The following is a 23,763-nucleotide window of genomic DNA, read 5'->3' as shown; positions in this document are numbered from 1 at the left end:
GAGTTGTGCCTCTTTGATACAATGTTTTTTCAAACCCCTTGGCTCCCCACAAGTTGATATGATGTGCATTTCTTTCCTGTTATCTTTGTTGTCTTTTGCTTGCTTGTATCAGGAGGGAAAATGAGAGCAGTAGTTTGTTGCATGATCTTGGTGATGTAAAGGAGCTTCCCTGAAAGGATGTTAGATCAAACACTGCAGATTTGCCAGGAGATGTGGGCAAATCCTGTCATGGTGAGATTTGATTTTTCAGATACCTGGTATTTACAGGCAGATAGTTCTGTGTTGGAGATCCTGGGCACAGGGAGGAAGGTCCAATGTGGGGCTACGAGAGAGGATCAGTGCATGGCTATGACTGGGCTACGGAGGCTGTGGTGGCACCCGTGGAAACCATGCTCTGGCCTGAGAAAAGCAGTGTACGTTTTTCAGGAACAGTGGAAAAATACTGAGATCTATTCCAAGATCCTGCTTTAGGGACTGTTTATCTCTCTTCATTTATGCATCTAACTCCCAGTGACACTAAATGGACCCTTAAGGCCCCGTCGGTCCTGTCCTGCATTTACGATGCATGCTGTGTTCCCATGGAGGCCTGTGAAGGGTGTCCCGCATTGCTGTTGGGCTGGCTTCATCCTGACATTGAGCCTCTTTCTCTGCCCACATCTCTCTGACTGTGTCTCTCTGATGTGCCTAGGGTGAGAGCAGCCATGCCTCAGAATTTCAAGAGGCCCTCAAAAACCAGCTGATAGGGAATAATTACTTAAACATGACACTTCATTCCATCAGAAAGGGTACGCTGTTTACAGAGGGCCCAAGCCTTGTCCCCTTGAGATTAGCAGGGGTTTCACCATTAAGTTTAACTGGAATGGGATGTGGTGCTAAAAGCCTCATGACGAAGCCTGTGCAACCTCGGTATTTGGAGAAGAATGCCTTGTTCAGAAAAAGTCCATCCTTGAGCACCAGTTTTCCCTTGCTGTGTGTTAGATTTCTACCCATAACCTGCAGAAATCCTTCTGGCCCCCACTCATTAATGAGATGAGTGCTCCCTTTCATGTCTGTAATTCATTTCAAGGAATGAGCTACATAGGCATGTTTAAGAATGAACAAAAATTTTACTCTTCTACCCCAGTTATGTCTTGACAGCACTCTTATTTTACCAGCCTCTTTCTGAAGGCCGTTGGGATTTCCTCTTCTTCAGGGGTGGAGGTGTGTTGGGGAACAGGCTAACTCGCTGAGCTGAGCGCAACTCAACAGGAGTGCTGCTCCGGGAGGCTTTACCGTGATAAATTGGTTTGTGAGGGCTCACAGTGCAATTTTTTTAATGCCAGCGAGTGTGTTAGACACTGGTAAACTGGTTCAATTTGACCTAAGTGGAACTGTCTTAATTTGTTTCCATGTAGCTTGCTGCCTGTACCTTTAAAATATCTGCTTTACATAGTGTCAAATGTGTTAGAATAATATTAGCACAGGTAAGTAAAATACCTTTTTATAAGGCTTTAAATCATTTCTGCTACAGTTTAATGTGTAAAGCTACAGATTTTCCCAATTTGTTCATAAGGTTATGTATCACGGATCTTAAATCATTTAAGGTTTTAAACCTGAGGGGTTCACTCACAGTCATGAACTGGAAAGCAGATTGCAAGAGACATTGACATGCTGATCAATGACATGAAGCCTCCAAACAAATCAGTACAGGACTTTACGAGATGAAGCCTTACTGTGTTCTGTCTGTCATCAGAATTTATAAAGCATCTTAGTGAAAGCCCCTTGAGAATCATTCCTAGAATTTTGCAAGTCATGAGCGTGTATGTAAAATCTGATTTTTTTTTTTTTTTTTTAAACACAAGTAGCCTTGTAATAGCATAGCAAAAATGTAGTCTACAATGTCAGTGTAGGAGTACTAAGAACCTGTTTAGGGAGAGAACACTAACAGTCTATTATCTTCCTTTCTATTTCTTGGCTTTCTTATATTGAATGAGCTGCAAGGAAACACTAAAAAGGTGTATCTTGAAGTTTGAAGACACCAACAACAGCAGAAATTCCAGACAAACAAGCTGTCACTGTTTTTAGACACTGTGCAACTGAGAACGCTGGATGTGACCTGTGTTTATATGAATTTGCTTCTCCTGTGTGTCCAAATATTGTAACTAAAATTCACTTATTTGAATTCATAGATGGTATGGGCCTCTAAATGGGACCTGAATCCTATCCAAGTATTTGGGAAGACCAAACCCGCAGGACCAAATTTCACATTTGGGAAGACCATACCTTATGACAAGTTTAGGGTTTTTTAACCATGTACAAAAGGTTTTTGTTCTCTCTAGCCGGCACTGGAGGTGCTTGGCTTGACTGCCCTTTGGTTTGCTTCTCATATAGCTGGGTATACCCAGGGGAAATGGGGTACCAGACTGGAGTAATGGCTTGTACATGCTCACCACCCATTAAGCTCGATACTGTAAAATATGTAATGAGAAGATAGGCTTCGTCTTTTGGGGCTTGTAACTCAAGTACAAAACCAGAGACAATTTGCATGTAAAAAAATAGGCATGAGGAGAGAGCAAAAAAGAAATGCATTCCTACGCGTGAGAAACAGTGGTGATGGCAAACCAGATGTCTACTGCTGAATTGTTGGCAGTTAACTGTGGAAATGTGAGTTATAAAGGAGGGGTTTGAAGCTTTTACTGGGGTAATTCTCCTATGTCAGAGAAGTTGCATGGCAGAATTATCACTTGGAAAACGTTTTGAAGCGCATGATAAAGACTGGTTCAATCTGCAAGCAAGGGGGGGAGGAGTGGGAATCAGGAAATGTGTTGGACCATCAAAATGTAAATAAGTAGCCTGCGCTTGTTGTGGTGGAGAAACCAAAGGAGTGAGGAGGTGGCACAGACAAAGTGGGACATTCTGCAGGAGACTTTTGCACTGGATGTAACTGGGACAAGGTGAAGTATGGAGAGACCTTAGAGGATACATAAGAAGTGTTGTATCAGTATTGCACTACTGGAGGGCTGTGCTGCTTAATAGTGAACTCCCTAATTTGCAGAATCATTTAATGTTGTTTTCATCATCAATAGGAGTCCTCAAAATTGTTTGTCCTTCAAGTCAACAAATGGCATTGTCCAGCAGTGTGGTCCTGTTGGTGCTGACTGGTTTAAATCACAAGCAGTAAACCAGCCAACCTCTTAATTCTGTCCATACTGACTACTACAGCCCTCCACTGCACCCTGAGGAGGAGTCAGTGCTTCTCTAGAGATCAGTGTTGGTAAGGTGAAGCCCTAAGGCTGTGGTGCTTGAACTGGGATTGCAGACCCAGAGCCTGATGGATGAAATAATTTGGCTGGTGTGGATGTACAAAGTGTATTATTTGGAAGTGACCTTTAATTTCATTTGTTAGACATGCATAGGGATAAACATAGTTAGAATTCTCAGTCATAAATTCTTCAGATTATAGCTTCAGTCAAGTGAACTTTATTTTGCTCTAAGAACGCCCTTTGTTTTTGTTTCTATTTTGCTTACTAATGTAATGGCCCTAAATTCACTACTGACAAATATCTTGGAACTATTCTGGCTTGGCTTTTACTGCTGGCTCTTATCTCTTTTAAGTAGGGTTTATTAGATGAGATCATCTACAAAGGACTTATTTCTGTTATAAAATGGAATTAAAAAAAGGTAAAAATACAATTAGTAACTGTTCTCTTTTTACCCAGTTTGAAAGATTAGAATATCAATGTCAAAGAGAATAACTGGGTTTCTGGAGTACGCTATGCAAGTTTTGTTTTATCTTGTGTTGTCCTCTTTTGCTGTACTGTCCGGGGGAAAGGATCAGAAGATTCTGTGCCTCAGCATTATCTTGAGGAGATGTTTTCCCTCTCAGAACAATCCAGAACTGAAAGAACTTTTCAGTTCCCAAAATGAAATGACCACCAAACACATTTACATTATGAAGGTTTAAAAAATAAAGATGTTAATCCCATTAATATTCTAATTCTCAGTACTCTCTGCTGCTCTCCAGATTGTCTGCTTGAGGTAGCCTTGTAATATTTTAATGTAGATGTCTGATTCAAATATTGAGTTTTGACATATTAAATTTCTCACAGGTTTTATTTTCACAGTTGTGACCTTCAGTACCTATCCTGTGTCTTTTAAGAATTTCCCCAGCCAAGGAACAGATTCATTGGTTTAAGAGTAACTGGTAAGAATACTTACTTACATTGTTTTCATAACGTTTTCTTCTGATAACGGATGTGATTTTTTGGGTTTGTTTTTCCATATTAAAAAAAAAAAAAAAAACAACCCACATAAAAATGAGGTACCTAAATTAGATTTAAAACTCTGCTCTCACATGTTTTTTACATCTTCAAAAGTGCATTATGTTTCTGTATTTATCAAAACTTTTTATTGTAGTTCTTTCAGGGTGTAGTGAGCTACAAATAGATCTTTCATGGAAAAAAATTCTGCTTGGTAAAAACATGAGCATTCATCTTATGCAGTTGATATGTAATAATTGTGTTAGAGATGAATCATCATTTATTACTTTATCAACAGACTGCTGATTTTTATAAAAATCCATGACACTCATGATTAAATTAATTTTATCACTTTTTGTTGTTTTTTTTCCATAAGTTCAATAGAACATCTCATGCATATTATTAAAAGCCATATTCTCTTGTATATTAGCATCAGAAGAACACCCATGAAAATCAGTGGGCGGAGGGGTGTACCACACTGTATGTGTGACTCTCCTCTGAGCTATTCCAGTGCAGCAGCAGAAAAGCTCCTGTAAAGTCTGAGAAACCAGACTGGTGTGGAAATCAGTGTGAAATCAGAATTGGGTTTTTTGGCCCTCAGTTTGAAATAAAAGCCTAGCTTCCTAGGAAATAACCAATAATTAATTCTACATTTCACATGCATTAATTGATTCTTAAATCAAAATTTCTGATAGCTTCTGCTGCCAAACCAAGTTCTTATGTTATTTCTTTATTATAATTGTTAGACTGGATTGTCCACTCATTTTTATATCTTGTGAATCAGTAGAAATGGTGTGATTCAGAGGAATTGTGCTGATTTATAGCTGATGTAAGTGAGAGGATATTCAGGCATACTAAAGCTTCAGTACTGCAAATGCATAAGCAGGTATTGAATTACTGATGTTAATGGAATTACTCACGTGAGTAAAGTTAAGCATAGACGTAATTGTTTTCAGGATTGATGTCCATACTTATGAATTTATATCATTTAAGAATATGGCTCACCATTTTTAAAACTTCCTAATTGAATGTGAGCTACTGGATTTTATTCTAGACAATTGACTGGAAAAGAATTACAGTGACTTGATTCTAGAATAATTCCATCAACTTCCGAGAAGATATGTGGATTTTTTAATGATGTAAATAAGGATGTAGTTTGACCAATTCACTTCACTGATCCCTACTAATATCAGGAAATACTTGCCAGAGTAAAGGAGGAGCACAGAATTGGACAATTAGTAATACAAATGGTTTCAATCAAATGGTTAAATAGCTTAGCAAAGACGTGGTTCGTTTTGTAATAGCATTTGGAATCCAAATAAAACCATCTGAGAGATGTGCTGTTTGTTGTGATGTTAATGCAGAAAACTGAAAACTTTCAACACATCTTGAATTTCAGGGGGGTGTCATCAAGCCATTATAGGGTAACAAAAAAAAGGAAAGAAAAAATTCCAAGCCCATAAACTCAAAATACGCGTGCAGAAGCTCATACTCGATTCTAATTAACAAAGCTTACCTTTCTTTTTACCATAGCCCTTAGAGGTCATCATGTAAACTATTTAAATTGATAGTAATATTATGCACCACGAAATTAATTTTACATTGTATACAGTTTTTATTGTGACTTTATCTTGTTTCAAAAGTGCTTACTTTCTGATTTTGTGGATATTACTGACTGGATTACTTTTATTTTGGTTTTTACACAACAGTTATATTAGAAATTTGCTGTTTTATTCTTACCTTCTTAGTAAAAATCCTTTTATCACACAATGGGTAATTTATATCCATTACCAGCCCTTTCAATCCTTTTCAGTGGTGCTGTCAGTGCCTTTGGCACAGTAATGATTAATGTGATCTAATAATAGTGTGCCATTATATTACCTTAGTAAAACATGTACCAACATCCTATTCAGATCTACCAAATTCATAGCTTCCTATAATATTTTTGTTGAAAGACAGGATTACTATTTTTCAAAGCAGAATTTTTTTTCTGCCTTTAACATATTTAATGAAATTCACAATTCTTTGCCATGGAAATCTTTGTGCATGCATTTGGGCTTGATGGGTGAATTTTATATCATTCTGTATTATTATGATTTGTTAGGCAAATTGTTTGACACGTAAAGAGAGATATGCATTACATTGTTTTGTTTTGTAAGGCTGCATTTTAAGCATTCAGAACCTTCTGATTATTCTGCTGTATTTATCATAGGGGGTATATTAGACTGTAGTATGCAAGAATAATCATTTGGGCTAAAATATGTCTGTCTTTTTCTGCATTCTAGCCCAGATACTGCCACATAATAGAGAAGGCAAGCTCTGTGCTCCTCTGCCCAGCAGTACTGGTTTTGGTCATTGTTGCTTTGCTGTGGTTCTCTCTTTGGCATTTTCTTGCTTTTTTTTGCCGGTAGAAATGTGCAGAATGGTGCTCAACTGTGAGCTGGTAAATGGGATTGTGCAGTGCTGTGTCTGTGGTTTTCAATCCACGGGACATATGTTTGAAAACCAAATTCGTATGTATCTTCCCTGTACTTGAGGTTCAACCAGATATAGCATTGCTTGACCCCAAACTTCAGTTGTCAGGTAGTACCAGGTCACCCTAGAAGCAGAGAAACTATCCAGAGGACTCATTTTTGGTAACAAAAAATGTTGGTGTTCATACAAGTGTGGCAGTATGTGTGTCTGCCTTCCAGTTACTCCAGTTAGGTACCTGATGGAGTGAGAGTTTGCCGTGGCTCTGGCACTGAGCACCAGCTCCCCAGTCCTCTGCAACAGGAGGACTTCAGTCACAGCACTCCTTCCAGTCTTGGGTTCATCTATTTAATAATGCTCCTAATCAGCATGGCTGAAGAAGTTGGATAACACTGCATCTTTCCAAAGCATCTTAAATCTTCATCACCCAAAGATGTCATTATTGTAGTCAGGGTGTCACGTACTTAACACTGTTGCAGTAAAATAGAAATGAAACAGCATGTCCATATATTAACTCTACTTTGTGATGTTCTGTTAAATACATACTCTTACTGTTTCATCATATCACAATAAATAATGAATGAGAAAAATATTTTAATCTTGTCAATACTGGCAATGTCTAAAAACAAGGGAAGTGTGTGTGTATGCATTTATGTGGATTCTTTATTTGATTTAGGCTAAGCGATACAGCTATAACATAATTTGAAATATGCAATCAATGTAAACGAAGAAAAATATTTTGAACGCAGTGTATAAACTGTGTGGTTCTTTAGACATATTTTTAGGAAAAGAAAAAAGATTATGATTGTCATATCATATAAGAATAATGCTACTACTGGAAATATATGCAGCAGCTTTATTTTCTGCCACAGTAAAGACAATCTTAAACCTTGGTCATTTGAATCAAAGACATTCTCATCTCTTCCACATAGCTGATTCTTCATGACATGACAAGAAATGGGGTGGGGGAGAATAAAGCCTGAAATCTTGGTTTAATGTTATATTCAAAAGGTTTAAATAAAGTGCAAAAAGATGCTTCCCTGGGTTTAGTAATAAATAGTTATTTAAGAAATTATTATGAAATAACCTTTTATAAAGAACTCTCCAAAATGAGTTTACTAATGGAGATATAATTTGTTAAAGCTCTAACAGAGCTGTACTGGTCTTGAATTAGAGATGCCTTTGGTTGCACTGCAAGTCACTGGCTTGTCTATTGTGCAGATTTCATTATATCTTACTGCTTTATTACTTGTGAATCCTGTAGTTGTACTAGTTATGACCAAGATGGAATGAAAAATGGTGGCTTTCGTTTTTTGGCTAAGAATGGAATTGTCAGTAAAATGTTACTTCCTCATCTCTTGACGCACAACTCAAATTAGATGTAGTAGACTGCAGAACAGACTTCCGTGGCCTGAAGCATTTTCAGGGCATTGTTGGTTGTTTCTTATGTTGTTCCTTAGGGTAATTTTATGTCCATTTCTTTGGCAAAGTAGGACTGGAAGTTGCTGAATTGGCCAATGAAGGATTATTTTCATCTTCATTCTGATGGGATAGAAACTCTTACGTGTCATCTCTGGGAGTATGGCTGGTTAGAAGAGGGAGAAGAAGATCCTTATGCAGCTGCATCAGCTGTTAAACAGCACCATTCCAGTTCACTGCCTTTATTTAGGTTCCTATCCATACTGCTGTACTGTGATGCTTATCACACTTGGATAGGTGAGGAGGTGGTTTCTTTTGTGTAACTCTGAAACAAAGGCCTCCCAGAAAGCAGAGGAAGAAAAATAAAGTGAAAAAAAAAAAAAAAATTCTTGGCCTCATTCTTGGAAGATAGAGTAGCACAAGAGGAAAGTATTTTTGGCTTTTAAGGCTAATTTTATCTCTTGTGAGGCCATTGGGTCAATGAGTAGAAGTGGCAACTTATAATTCTTGGGTTATATTACTAGCCACTGAATTACTGTGTGACTTTAGTAATGAAACATAAATGTTCTCTCTGTTCCCCAGTGGGCATAATACCATTTACCTGTCTCAAAAATGCTTTGTAATTTAATTAACACTTGGAGTGCTCTTTGAGATCCTTAGATAAAAGCAAGCAAAATGAGTCAATTGTTACAGAAATCCCAATTTATCCCCATTTAAAAAAAATTACACTTTGTCTTGACTTTTTCAAACCTCAGATAATGTTTGATAGGAGTTTTGGGCTTTGTTCTTACTGGTCCTTAGAGTCACTTATTCTTAGTGATTTGCATAGGCACAGTGTAGGTATTACCTTTTTGTTCAACAGAGTATTTTGGTGGATCATAAATTACCAGCTCCTGTGCTGGGAATCTGTTTCTGAGAGAAGCATTCATTTGAGTTGTGCTAGAAAAGTTCCACATTATTCTTCAACATATACTTTTTATTGTTTTAGGGGAAAGATTTCTTAATTTCGAGTTGTGGACTGGATGCAACAGCTTGGTCTTTGTTTCATCAAGTATGCCAGTATCTTGTTGACAAGTTACACGACTGTACTATTGTAACTGCAGCTATTCAACAGTCATGTGTAATTGCCACATCCCATCATGGCCAGATCCTGAGCAATGACCAAACCAAGTATTTCCTTTGTGCAGTCAATCCCTGTCTAGTAATACACACAGATCTACCCTTGGAGCAATTCAATTAGTGAACTGTAGACACACTTCTGTTTGAATATATACTTTTTAAGCCAGATGAGACGCACAGTTCAGAACTTGATTTTTTTTTTTTTTTTTTTAATTTTTGCATCTTCCTCTGACCTCCAATGAAGAACTTTCACTAAGACAAGCAGGAACACTTGCAGCAAGCACGCCGCAACTTCAACCCACCTATACTTTCCATCTTGTTTTGGAAACAGCCAGTTCTAACTGTCTCTCTTCAAAATCCTAAACCCCACCTCTTTCCTCCCAGGAACCTAATTCATTCTCACACTTTTTCCTTCACAGCTCCACGCATTCATGTGGGGTTTGCTGCCTGCCACACAACTTTCTTCTCAGAGACTATGAAAACAGCACACAGGTACCTGGCTACAGCTGGCCACAAAGTAAGGTTCTGGCAAAAACATCTGTGTTTCCACATTTTCTCCCTTTTAGTCTGCTTTCTGCTACCATCTTATTTTAACCACTCAAAAGGAGTTTAAACACTCTTTTAGATAAGCAGATAATCTCAATGAGCATCTTTCAGATAGCAAAAATGTTGCACACCTGTTTGTACGCAGCCTTGACGAAATATCTCAAAGTTATGCTAAGCAAGTCTGCCATTCCCTTCTGGTATAAAAAATGCCATTATCTTGAAGTTTTAAGTTGTGCTATTTGTGTAATAGTGTATAACAGCACCTACAAGGGAGTTTATATCTTTCTTATCTTTCCTTTCATCTCCTACAGCAGTTGTTTCAGAAGAACCCTATTGGTCTTGCTTTGGTAATTTAAATAGTCTGATGCAGTTGTGACTGAAACTGAGGGCTGTCGTTCAGCTTTCATGGAAATCTGGGAAGGCCAGAAGAGCCCAAGTGATCTGTTGTTGCTTATCAAATATTTTAGGGTAACATGCTCTATTCAATGAAAATTGTTAATATTTTTTTCTGACTCTGCAGCTGACTTCTTTCCTCCTCTATAAATTTTACTTGTATTTCACCTGATTTTTTACCATATCTTATTACTGCAAGAGATTTGGGGGAAGGTGGAGTGGGAGATGTCTGTGAAGTTCATACTTCTGCACACAGTGGCAGGCAAACAGTGCTTGGAAGAAGTGCAGATGTGCAGTAACAGTGTGGGCATCTGTACATGTGTAAAGGGCTTCCTGAGAGTAGCTTGCTTTGAGAAAAGGTCCAAGAGTGCAACTGTAATGCTCAGCCAACGAGCAGCAAGCTGCTCTCCCTTTCTTCCTCTCCCTCTTCCTCTGTCTCTGGAATATGACAATTTTACCAAAAGTGTGGCTGCATAAAAGCAGAACACATCTTAATGCTCTTAATGATGATCTCAAGTGTTGCTTTGAATGGACATTGTCCTGTGAGCAAAACACTGGAGGAAATTCTTGGGTTCCTTTTCTTTCCTGTGGGTAACTGCACATTGCATAGCTGACTAAACATGCCAAGGCTATGGAAAAAGAGAAAATGGCAAGATGACTACTTCCCCAAAACAGTATAAACACACATTGCAGCCTGGCTTATTTGAGACTGCAAGATTTTACTTTTTGAATAAGTACTGTATTTTAACAATAGGCATCAAGTGGTTGCTATGTGATACACAACAGTGTTTTTCATGAACTTTTGGCTGCTGAATAAGCCCAGCAAATATGGGTTCTTACCCTTTTGGTTTTCTGGGTCAATTCATTTTGCACAAAGGAGAGAATGACAATTTCACTTGTAGGCAGAGAATGTTTTCTTCACATGGTAGGAAAGATGAAAGCTGTTTTTATTTGATTTCTTTTTAAATTAAAAATTATAATTCTTTATAGAGTTACAAATAATTTTCTTATTACTAAATGCATCCTATAAGCTTGTTACAGAGTCTTTCTCTGTAAAATAATTGCTGATTGTCACTGCAAACTAAAAGTGGGGGTGAAGGAGGGGAAACATAGAAATATAAATATGTGTGTAATGTGTATGTGTGGAATTTTATTATTAATATTTTTTTAAATGTGACTTGATTACCTCAAAAATAAAGACCCAGCCAAATGCTTTTTGTTTGCTAGGTGATGCTGGATGATTACAGACCTTATAAAGGTGTTTTCTGAACTGCTGTTCTCCAAATGCTCAGTCCTTTCCTTCTTATGCGTCAGAGACGACAGTGTCTATCAGATTTAGTTGGCTTCCTGATGGGACACCACATTGAGGGTGCTTTAATGTTCTTATCTCCTGTTCTTCTGTTGTTGGAATCTCATGTAGCAGGATTTCTGAGAACTGTGGGTTTAAAATCTCCATGAGAGCTGGGGCTGGCACTCGGTAATGGGGGAGGTCAGGTGAGGTGGCAGTAGAACAGCCAGGTGTCAACAGCTGGTGGGAACACCACTCTGATGCACAGGGTTAATGGGAGCTTATCTGGGATGAGGAGGAGGACTCCAGAAGCAGGGATGAAGGAGGGGGTTTAGGACGTTCAAATGATGCAAGGGAAAGGAGAGAAATTATCTCTGACTGTACAAGTGTATATGAGAATGTGTAACTTTCTCAGTGCTAAAGAACTTATTCAATTTTAATTATCTCTGGAATAAGTATACTCAGAGGGGCTTATTCAAGAAGGCTTTGGAGCAGGGAGAAGGGTGCTTGGCTGGGAGGACAGTGAAATTTGAAAGAGTGCTGTTGATGGAAGATCCTGGTGTTGAAATACGAAGAGTTTTGGGCAGGGTGAGCAAGGAGATACAGGTTAAGGATTCAAAGGCAAGTAAGACAGGATGGGTGGGAGCTTATCAGGCTCTTCTGCTAGGTGTTTCTAAGCCAAGATTTATCGTATCCTGTATCAGTTATGTACGAACCCTTTTTTAGTCTTGACCAAATTAACAGAGAACATCATCTGTGTGGCAAATTCAACAAGGCTTTGAAGGGTAGGTGGACAAACCATTGAGATACTGCTTGCCGCTCTTGGTGTTATAGTTAATTTGGTTACCTCAAGGAAAGCACAGTTGTAATTATTCTTCTTTTTGCTGGCTGTGTATGACAGTGTCCTGGGTTCAGCTATAAGAGTTATTTTTCTCCTTTCTAGTAACTGGCGCAGTGCTGTGTTTTGGCTTTAGTCTGAGAACAATGCTGATAACACACCAATGTTTTAGTTGTTGCTCAGTAATGTTTACTCCGATCAAGGACTTTCTCAGTCTCACGCTCTGCCAGTGAGGAGGGGCACAAGAAGCCGGGAGGAAGCAGAGATAGGACACCTGTCGCAAACTAGATGAAGGGGTATTCCATACCACAGCATGTCATGCAGGGTATAGAAACTGGGGGGAGTCACCCAAAAGGCCCAGATCGCTGCTTGGGTTGGGCTGGGTATCGGTCAGCAGATGATGAGCAATTATATTGTGCATCACTGCTGTTTATTGTTGTTTTTTTTCCCTTTTTAGTTTTATTTTCTCTCCCCTTGTTACTTCCCTTATCATTATTATTATTGGTGGTAGGAGTAGTAGTTTTGTATTATACTTTAGTTACTGGACTGTCCTTATCTCAATCCAGGGGGTTTACATTCTTTTGATTCTCCTCCCCATCCTCTCAGTAGTGTGGGGGGAAGAAAACGGGAAGTGAGCAAGCAGCTGCCTGGTTCTGAGTTGCTGGCTGGGCTTAAACCATGACAGACAGTGGCCATCAGTGCCCATCCATACACTGAAGTGCCACAATGGGACATGTTTCACGTTTCTTAAAGGATTTTCTTGCAGAGAAGAATAAGGGAAGTTACAATATATCCCAGGTCACCATGGCCTAACACCCTTCAGAAAATTTGCTGCTTGTTTCACCATTTCCCAGTTGCCCTTCTCTTAAAAGTACCTACTGTCTCTTTTTGGGTTCATCCCAAATCCGATTCTGAGGGACATGGCTTGTCTCTTTGCTGTCAGACACTGACCCCACACCCCCACCTCCCAAATGATAATAGGAATTGCTTGCCCAGATAGAAAGAAAAATTCTTTCATGGATTACATTTTTATTTTTTTCTTAGATGTTTCATGTAAAGCATTTATCACTGAGATAATTTTCCCTCTCAGAGTTGTATTAGACACAAAGCTGTCTTCAGGGCTATTTCTTCTAGTTCACTGGACAGCTGATCTGCCTGAAAAGAAAGGAAAGATCATATATCAATCAAAGACTTCAGGAGAATCCTTATGTTCTTTAACTAATAGGAAAATCCTAACTGCCAGTTCTTGATCTTCTGACTTCTGCACTTTCAGTCTGGAGAACTGCATTGATATAGCATTGATATATTTTGCAAGACTATCTGTTTATTTTTTTTAATGTTTCTTTTGTGTGTCTTGATCCTTAGAGGGTGTTACAAACTCCTCTTCACTGCTGACAGCCACATCATAAGCAAACAGTTTCCTTACTCCTGTGACTTGATTGATCCTATTCCTAATGTCACTATGGGCAGACATTAGTGCTACTTAGCAAAAGCAAGGTTCTTATCTTTGCTCTGCTGGTGCTGAGCTAATGATTTCAAAAGACTGAAGGACTGAAGAACATGGCCAAACTGCAGACTTCTTAACTGGTACAGATGTCTATATTTACTTATCATTCTGTATTTCTGTAACTCCATAACACTGAAATAACTAACAGGTAATAAATTCCTTCTTTGTTAATTAATTTATTACTAATTATGCACTTACCCTAGACTGTGATGCTAATTTAAAGAAGATTCAAAGTATATTAAATATTCCTTGCCTTTAAAAAAAGAAATTCAGGATACTTTCTACAATTTACTAAATGATGTGTATACAGAAACAGAATTGAGGTTAGCAGGTGTTCTTATATTTGTATGTGTGGGGTGAAATGTATGAGTGAACTTGGATTCTACTATTTTAACCTAGCAGTGATCACCTTCCAGAATAGAACCACATCCCTCATAACAGAGTTTTCTGGCCTCGTTACAGTGTGTGTTGAATGTTAGAGCACATTTGCACAGCACAGAGCAGCACTGTGCAGGTGGACTGGAACCGGGCTGAAGGCTGACCTGGGGAGACAGGAGCCCAAGGGAGCCATTAAGCAAATAAGGACATGTAGTGACAGGACAAGAAGGGATGGCTTTAAACTGTCAGAGGGTAGATTTAGATTAGATATTAAGAAGTTCTTCCCTGTGAGGGTGCTGAGGCGCTGGCACATGTTGCCCAGAGAAGCTGTGGCTGCCCCATCCCTGGCAGTGTTCAAGGCCAGGTTGGACAGGGCTTGAAGCAACCTGGTCTAGTGGAAGGTGTCCCTGCCCGTGGCAGGGTGTTGGAAGTAAGTAAGCTTTAAGATTCCTCCCAACCCAAACCAGTCTGTGATTCTACGATTTTTTCATATAGAGTTAAAAAAAAAGACAAAACTCAGCTTCAAGAAGACTTGTATCCACTTCTTGGTGCTCTTCAAAGGCATCATTAGCAATCTGTTACATGTTCATGCTATGCTGGTATTTGATGGTATCATCACAGCCCGGTCGATGCTATATTGGGCTCAGCAATATCCAGATATGTAGTGTTCTGAGGTGTTTTGCTGAAAGAGACCCTCTGCTCTCTAAGCCAGCAGACCTTGACTTTGGTAAAGCTTTGCAAGGAGTGCCTGGCCTGGATTTCTTCATGTAGGGTTGCAAGCAAAACTAAGGCTTGATGCAGCTAATTCTTCAGTGAAAAAGAAAGAGAAAGGAAAGATGTGCCAGCATAATTGCAGTAAATTCTTGTGTTTACATAGAAAGTTGTCCTGATCCAAAATTTCCTGAAGCAAATGAATTTACTGATTTTTGGCAGACCTTGGATCAAATCACTTGCCATAGTGGATCAGAATATTGGGCCATCAACTGCCCTTGATTATGACCAGGAGCAGAAGACTCAGAGGAAAAGGCAAGAAACCTGGGGTCAGTCATTATAGAATAAGGTCTCCTTAAGAATGTTGTAATTAGAAGCAGGATACATGGCCAGTGTGTACAATGTGATAGTTCTAAATGAAGAGAAAACAATGGGGATGACTTAATTCTCTTTTGCTTTGAAATAAAAAAAGACCAGTTTTATTTAATCAATAGACTAGGGTTTGATGTATGGATGAAAACTTACAATCAGTGAAATAATATTTCTGGTTAAGCGCTTCTCATCAGGAACTTGTTTGACCTGTGAGCTGCTTCATTTTTTTAAACTGAGATGTCTCTATTATAGAACTTCTAAAGATTTTTGCAGGGCCAGCATGGGGAGTGTGTGCGTGTGTGCATTCTAATATGGATGCATCTTGTAGGAAAGGAGATAAACCTTTTTCTTTGTACACAGACATACATGATTTATCAAACATATTGTATTACTCTTTCTTTACAGTGAAACTTACAGTGGATGTGAATTACTCTATGTGTAGGATTAGAAACTCTGATGTTCTGTCTTGTATTCAAGAAGAGGATTACTCTGCAGATAACATGCAGATAATTTAGTTGTAGTGAGGCATTGCAGCTTAAGGACAGCAGAATCAACTTTCTTGAGGTAAAAGGAATAGGAATTGGTAAGAAACAGTACAATGTAGTTGACCACTCAGGAATTTCAAGATGACATCAGAAATATATATTATATATTTATTGGACAGTCAATTTTTCCGTCATTCTAAAATGATCTTTTGATTTGAAAAAGATAAAAATAATCTATTGTAACTGCTGAGCACCTTGAAATTTACCAATTTTATCGCATGTATGATTCGCAGCATTAAATGCCAACAGCTCATTTAAATATGAAACATCTGTACATATTATTTAGGGATTTCTCATCTGTTGATTTTAGAAATGAGGATTTTGAGTCCTTGCACACATAGTTGTGTATTGCTTATATACAAAAGCAATCAGTAATGAAAGAATAGTCCTAAATTCTACTGTATATGGTTTTGTGCTTAAGGTAGGAAATGCACAGCATATGAAGAAATACAATATGCATTGCATTTGATTTTAGGTGTGGCAGCAGCAATTATGATTCCATAACGGTGGGAGTAACATGACAGTTCAAAAGCACACTGAGAAGATTATGTTTTTTTATACACAGCAATGTAAATTCTTAAAATAACAATGTAATTTTTACATTTCTCACTGGATATCAGGATAATCCAATTTAGAACAATTTATTCTCAACAGGTATGGTAAAAATAGATATATCATTCTTGAGCGTGGTATAACACATTAATTTTTATGAGTGAGTTATGAAAATGTACAACTCAGGACCTAGGATAAACATCATATTCCTTAATTAATCCATTACGCTATGGGACATACGTGCCACTTTTATTACCCTAAAATGAAAAATGTGGGGGAGAAAAAAAAAGTGCTGCTTCTTTGTGCATTAGAAATTGTTTCTTCCAAAATCATAAAAATGGGAAAGCCAAGGCCCCAAACACTATTAGTGAGTTGGACATCTAAATTCCTTGAAGACTTATAAGATAAAGAGCCATCATCTTCTAGTAATCACATTCCAAATACATTCTCTAGCTCAAAAGTTGTAAAGCTTATGGATGCAGTTCCTATATGTTTAAATGAATCCAGTTCACTCAAGTTCCAGCTACAGAATGCAGGTGAAACTGTGACTGAGCAACAATATAGGAACAATAGCGGAAAAGCAACGAAGGAAAAAAAAAATAGCTCAAAGTGCATTACTAGAGATGAGTATAGTTTCTGAAACTGGCCATGCAGACCTACAATGAACTTTTCTCTCTTACGGGTCTTACTATAGTTTTCAGCCACCACAGATCCCAAGCAATTATGGTGTATTGCTTTAGAGGATAGGGATGTCATAATTTCTAGAGGAAGGATGGCAAAATATCCACTTCTGCTTGACTTCATTAGTTCAGTTTAGGACGTTGTTCCTTTTGGCTCTCAGTGTGGGCAACTGTCATGTTTTAATCACAGTTTTATTTACAGATGTGGACAAATACTACTCTTGTAATTATAAATATTTTTCATTTACAGTAAAGGATCTGCAAGAGCTTTCATAATCCACTGGTTAAAGAATAAAGCCTCACGACACTCCAGCCAGCTAGGTAAGTTGTGCTGGCCCCTCAGGGCTGCGTTAACTATGGCATGGGAAGGAGGGGGGATGTTTCTTAACATCACTGGCAGAGCTGTCGAGGGCACATCTTGGAACAGACTCCAGGTCTCCCTCGCTTCATGGTCTATGACTCCTCCTCGACAGTTTGATCATCTAATATGGGAACTCTTTTTCCAAAATGTGGTATTTCATCTCATAGGTATGTACTAGAACTGGGTGCTGAAACAGTTTCTTGCAGCTTGCCTACTAAATTGTATTAGAATTTCCTAGTATCAAGCCTATAAGTTTATGACTGTGTGTGTTGCGTGCCCAAGAGCAAATGATCTTTAAGATATCTATGTGAATATATTTTAATGTGATTTTACAATGTTAGGTTATCTGTCATTATCTGTCATTTCTCAAATCTGATACTAATAGAATTTAGTATTTGTCAGTTTACATAAAAATAAGAATAGACATTAGAGAACCTAAACCAAAACACTATTAATGAAAAAATCAAATTAGAGATTATTGTGTATCAAAGACATTAAATTTAATATAAATTAGCACAATATAAATAAATATGTTTTTCTGCTATCTCAGCATTAGAAGAACAGCACTGCTTTGCTCCATATGTCTGTGTCACCAGGTTGTTATTTCTTTTGTTTAGTCATATAATAGAATGTGTTGAGATGTATTATCTTCAACTTGTGTAACAGCCTACAAATACTGATTGCAGTTTGAGCTTGTTATGGAAAAGTATTGCCCTGTGGATTGAGAAAATGACCAACAGTGGACTATAATCTATGAAGCTGAGAGTAAAATTGCCAACTAGAGGTCATTTTTCAAACCAAGGGGCAATAGTTTTCTACTATAAACTGAATATTACAGTCAGTATATGTTTTATTAAACCATTTCAGAAACTTGGGAGCAGTTTCATTTAAACTTCTTGCTTGATATGGCTCAGAGAACAGGCCCAGGGCAGCTCACAAAAGAGGCCTGGCATAGTCTTTATAATAAATATTCTGTATACCCAGTAATTATGAAGGCTTTAAGGCCTTTATGGTGAATGGCCATATCCTGCCACCATTCTGCATCCTTAGCAGCAATTGAAGTCATTAAGATTTGTGTATAAAAATCAGTGCAGACTGCTGTTTCTCACTCTAATACTATGAAAAACTGGGGCCAAACTGTAGAGAAAAGCCAATTATGGCTATTACAGTCTAAAGGATTAAAAGGAAAATACCTTTTCTCCATACCCTTTCATTGTTTTTCTTTCCTAGTGAAATAAGTAGGCAATGGATCTCGTTATTGGCACTCATATGGGTGTGATTGCCTGGTGCCTTACTCAATAAGAGGATTTCCACTCTGGAGTAACAGAAATAACAATAATATGTATGGACAGTGTGAAGCCTTTATCCTCCTCCTTTAACACATCTTGGACATCCATAGACAGCTCTGCTACCCTGTGCTTGAGGAACAGAGGAGCTTTCTGCAGCCATTGCTCTGAGTGACTTTTACTGCTAGTAGATTGTCAGTACAAAATCCTTAGTGGACTTCAGGGTTTAGAAAGAGTGATAGGGAGTTCTGGCCTCCCTGAAAAACAAAGGCCAATTAAAATGAGGAAGACCATAGTGGTTTGGGCAGAAGTGAGCCAAGTAAAATTTTTCATCTTTTGCTTGAGAATCCCTGATGGAAGTGTTTTGTTTAGAGCTCCTTGTGGGACTTTTCCTTTGCTGCTTCTGCAACCTTTGATGTCAACTTGTTATCTACCTTGCACGATTTCTAATTTTCTGTTTTGGGGCAAAGCTCACAGACTGATCCTGGTTTTGTGGCATAAGCATATCACACTACAATACTATTATGTCGCCAACAGTAAACATGTTTAAGTTACTGCATGCCTATGTTGCAAGTTCACCTGTCACATTTATGCCTGTAAATCGTGCATTCAAATATCTGTAATTAGAAATTTCTATCTCACTTACTAGATTAATGCATAGTTACAGCTGTAGCACAGGCAAATTAGGTGCACAATTTGGTTTTGCACTTTGGGTTTTCGAAAACCAGGCCTTACATCCATATGTGCATATATTATACAGTCACAGACATAATTTTCTAATGGCTGTAATTTTAAAGGTCTGTATAAAACTTTGCCACTTTGGTAAGGGTGATGGATTAGAATAATAAAAATTGAAGCAGAAAAAGACCTGTTATACATCTAGTCCATCTTCCTGACATTACAGGATTGTTTCCTACAGGGCATTTGCTAATACTTTGTCCATAGCAGGTTTAAATGTACCAAGCAGTGAAGTTCCCACCCAAGTTTCACAGCTAGAATTCAAAGGATATCTTTCTGACACTTTACCTTAAGTTGACCAGTTTACCCTGTTATGTTGGTCATAACTTCAGGGACCTGTCCTGTATGTTTCTCCTCAGTGCTTCCATGCTCCTGAACATATGCAGAAAGCCATCATAAATTACTTTGACACTGACCATGGCCTTTTCTCTCATCCTCTACCTAACACTGTGTCACTGGACAGGTTGTGAGGTTTTTTTCCCGAAAAGCTCTCCTGTAGATCAAAAGACTAGGTCAATTGAAGTGATACTATTAATTCAGCGTTGCATACATTGCATAATATATACACACTCTCTATATATTACTATGTATACAGCCTATGTTCATTTCTAGGAAAATGTTGGTTAGAGGTCTGTCTGATTGTACTGGGCACTGTACAAACATATAATTAATCTCATTTTTAGCAATGCTTAGCTCCAAGTGGAGTATAGGAATATATGGTTATTAGTTTCTAGAACATTTTTATTACGTACTTTCTATTTTGATTGACAAGTATTAGTATTTTAAGATGACAACTAAAATTTATGCTGCCAGATTGCATCAAATATGATGTATGCTAAGTAAACAGAAGCACGTGAGCAGGATAATATTTATTGTATAGTTATATAGGAATGTGGAAACGGAGTAGAGAGAGAATTATTCTTCAAGAAGAATATTTGATATTTTGTGCTTTTTAGAAATACAGACATAGGACTGAACGTTGCACCGTTTCCTCAGGGTAGATGAAGGTTTATTATCTGTCCTGGCTGGGTGGCTCTCAAGAGCTTGCTTCTTCATCTTCCTTTCTCTCCAATTGCCTGTGTAGGAGAAGAGTAAGAGAACCTCCTTCTGAGATTAATGTTATAACTCTTCTGCTTTACTATTTGGTGGTTTGCCTTGCAGCTCCAGGAACACTTCTTATGTAGTCCTTTTCCCAGAGAGCCTAACAGTCCAAGTAGATGAAAGTCTGGGATGGCGAGAGGCACAGTCAGAAGACATGTTGTGCAATAGGAGATTCATGAGGAGAAAGGTGGAGCCACTGTGATCAAGTCAGGTTGCAGTCTCTCATTTGGCAAAAAATCAATAATAGTTTTAACTGAGTAAATAACAATTTTGTCTCCAGAACAAAAAGAACAGTTACTATGAAGTATGTGCAACTTTCCCATGTATTTCTGGTGAATATTTAATATAAAGCAAGTAAAGGCAGGGCAAGAATTATATAGCTTTTAGAAAACAATGAATAAAGAGACTCCCGTTTTCATGACACAATTCACCCACCTAAAATTACTTACGGAATTCAAGCTAAAAGGAGGAAGCTGGAGTGTTGGGAACTTGGTTCAGAAGGTTGTGCGTAGGTCTGTATGCACTGACTGCCATGCCAGAGCCAGGCTGGCTCTAGGATGGGGCAGCAGAGATATGTCTCTTCTAGAAACACTACAAACTAAGTCAACAAAAAAGTGAATTCTTGTGCTGTGGGAACAAATAAAATGAAAGATAAAATTGGCATTAATAAAAAAGTAGGAAGACTTTGGGTTCTCTTTTTTTTAAGATAAATTAATTTCTGCTTGTATCCTTTTCAGCAAAAAAGTACTGCTTAGTCAGGCAGAGAATATATTAGGCAGAAGTACCTATCTTTAGTGGAAGAAATTTTAAGCAGCAGCTCTTCAAATCATTCTCAGTTCAGGGTTTTTTAAACATATGACCAAGAAGGACTGCTTGCATCCTTTGCACATCATCAACACGAGTAGCTGTACAGTCACAAGATAATGTCATTAGGCAGTTGGTTTTGGCAAACTCAGATTAACTGAAGAAGGAGAATCAATGGGATTGATATATTTATTTATTTACTCTCTCGGGTAAATTAATTTATCCAGTCATTGGGACAAAAAGTATTCCAAGTCTGGTGTGGTTTTACTTTTTTCCTGAGCATGCCTTTACATACAGTGCCTGACTCATAAAGGGGCTGTTAGGCAGCGCTTTAAAACAGTTGCAGTTTCTAGCTGCAATTAGAATGTCTTTAAACACAAAATTATATTAAAATAATATAATTTATTATGAACTGTCTGGTCAACTTCAGCATTCATTCATACTTTATTGTTGGAAAATTCTCTTTTGGATTATAACGTCTTCTCTCTTATGTGCAAGTGCTTGATGGCTGCAGCATTCACCCAGTGCACCTTTCATTTGTGCTTCAGTTTTTCATTCCCTGAAAGTAGTTTTCTTGTTGGCTAGTGCTGGGCATCAGGCTGATGCCATTAAAAAACCTCCCTAGTCTTATAAAGCTTATTATGAATCCTGATTGGTGAGAGCAGTGGAGGTGCTTGTGGCAGTACAATTTGTGAATAGTAGTTCTTGTCGATCAAGATTATGTGTCATTGTGTCTGACATACTTGTAAATTATCAATCCTGTTACCAATATATGTCTAATCCCTTTGTGTCCATCTGCAATGCTCCTGGTTCATCTCTTTTGGGCATTAATATTCACGTTTCAGAATGATACATCTAATGACTGTCTCACTTTGGGGGAACAGTGCCACGTTATGATAGAATAAAGTGTCATGGTGTCTTAGGTAGATAAGCCAATCAGCATGAAAAGAGAAAACTACAAGTTAGAGTGAGGGTTGTTATAAGGGGGTTGGTATTGTGTTGAATGTGTTTCAGGTAACCTTGCTGGAGTTTGCACCCATAGTTCCTGTAAACTCCTCTAGCATAGTCCAGTAAACTGTCCAGTGCAAATAATAGACTGGTTTGGGTTGGAAGGGATTTTAAAGACCATCTAGTTCCAATCTCCTGCCATGGGCAGGGACACGTTCCAGTAGACCAGCTTGCTCAAAGTCCAGTCCAACCTGGCCTTGAACACTGCCAGGGTTGGTCTATCATAATGCTTTGTTCTGAGATTTGGGAAGAACTGCAGTTACTCAGAGAGAGGTTACTCAGAAGGACCTTAGCTACACTCTTAGGTTATCAGGATTTCAGTGCCAGTGCTGTTTCCACTTGAGCATCTTTGTCTCCTGTAATGTAAATTCGATGGGAGCTGCAAATTCTTCAGAGATCAGATGGAAAATATGTGTCTATGTATTGTATGTGGCAGCTAGGCATAGTCATAGAGTAATGTTTTAATATATACAGCATCTTTGTTATACAGCCAAGTGGAAAAAAGGGGATGTTTCTATTTATCAGTTGTTTTTTTTGTCTTGGGTATTTCTGTCTTTGACTGATACAAATATTTTGGAATCCAAACATATCTCCACAATACTGTTGTGTCTTTGTTCTGGGTTTCTTTCATCTTAACTTATCAACACAGTATATGAGCCATTTTATCCTACAGTGTGATCACCATCCTAGTGCGTATTTGCTCATGAATGTCAGGTTATGATCTAAAGAAATAAGAAAGCAGGAGTGAAATTTCCTTTTTTTTTTTTTTCTTTTTTGTACTAATTTTTTTTATACTAATAATGATGAAAATAGGGAAACTACAGTCCTGTGGCTTTGGGGGTGGGAAGGAAGTATACACGTTTTCCCACAAGTGCTGTACTGCTTCTAGTCTTAGGTTAGCTTAAATATTAGTACTCAAACCTGACCTTAAGCCAAAAATTTTGACCAAGCCTCTCTTTGTAGTGGAGAATAACAATTTTTGTATTTATTGAAATGTATATGAAATGCTCATTTAATCTTTATAGTTTTTCACTGAACAGACTTCTTTTTTTTAATCCATTTCCATAAATGTAAATTCGTAAGGTCTGTTTTTCATATACATGGTAGTCACAGGGAAGAAACTTTGAAAAGAGAAAGTACCAATGGAAAAACGGAAAACCTAACAATTATTTTTAAGCTGGTTTTGGTTGCTAACAGAACACGCATCTGTCCCCCTTCAGCTTAACCATGCAGCATTCACATGGCTTACTTTTATTCCTCAAAATTATTCCTTCCTTTTGTGGAGACAAATCACCACTCACAAACTCACAAAAAATAATAGTTGAGAGTATGTTTTCTCTTGAAAATTTTAATTTGATTGACATGATTTCTAATATGTATTTTCTGAAGTTTTCAAGGGAAACTATG

At 38.0% G+C, this 23,763-nt stretch overlaps 1 protein-coding gene across 9 annotated transcripts in view; it reads left to right on the top strand.

Annotated features, from left to right (window-relative positions):
- ZNF536 (zinc finger protein 536) overlaps positions 1-23,763 on the top strand; it is a 347,702-nt gene that overhangs the window by 50,697 nt on the left and 273,242 nt on the right. For 6 of the 9 annotated variants that reach the window (XM_030470189.1, XM_030470184.1, XM_030470188.1 and 3 more), the window contains 2 exons: positions 4,089-4,183; positions 17,309-17,379. The gene's annotated coding sequence lies outside the window, so the exon portion shown is untranslated. The remainder of the gene's footprint in view (positions 1-4,088; positions 4,184-17,308; positions 17,380-23,763) is intronic. The other 3 variants (XM_030470187.1, XM_030470185.1, XM_030470190.1) reach the window with 2 other exon arrangements.

This window comes from Strigops habroptila, chromosome Z (genome assembly GCF_004027225.2).
Source record: "Strigops habroptila isolate Jane chromosome Z, bStrHab1.2.pri, whole genome shotgun sequence".
Lineage (NCBI taxonomy): Eukaryota > Metazoa > Chordata > Aves > Psittaciformes > Psittacidae > Strigops > Strigops habroptila.
Note: the sequence above shows the minus strand (reverse complement) of the source record. Positions and strands in the feature narration are given on the sequence as shown.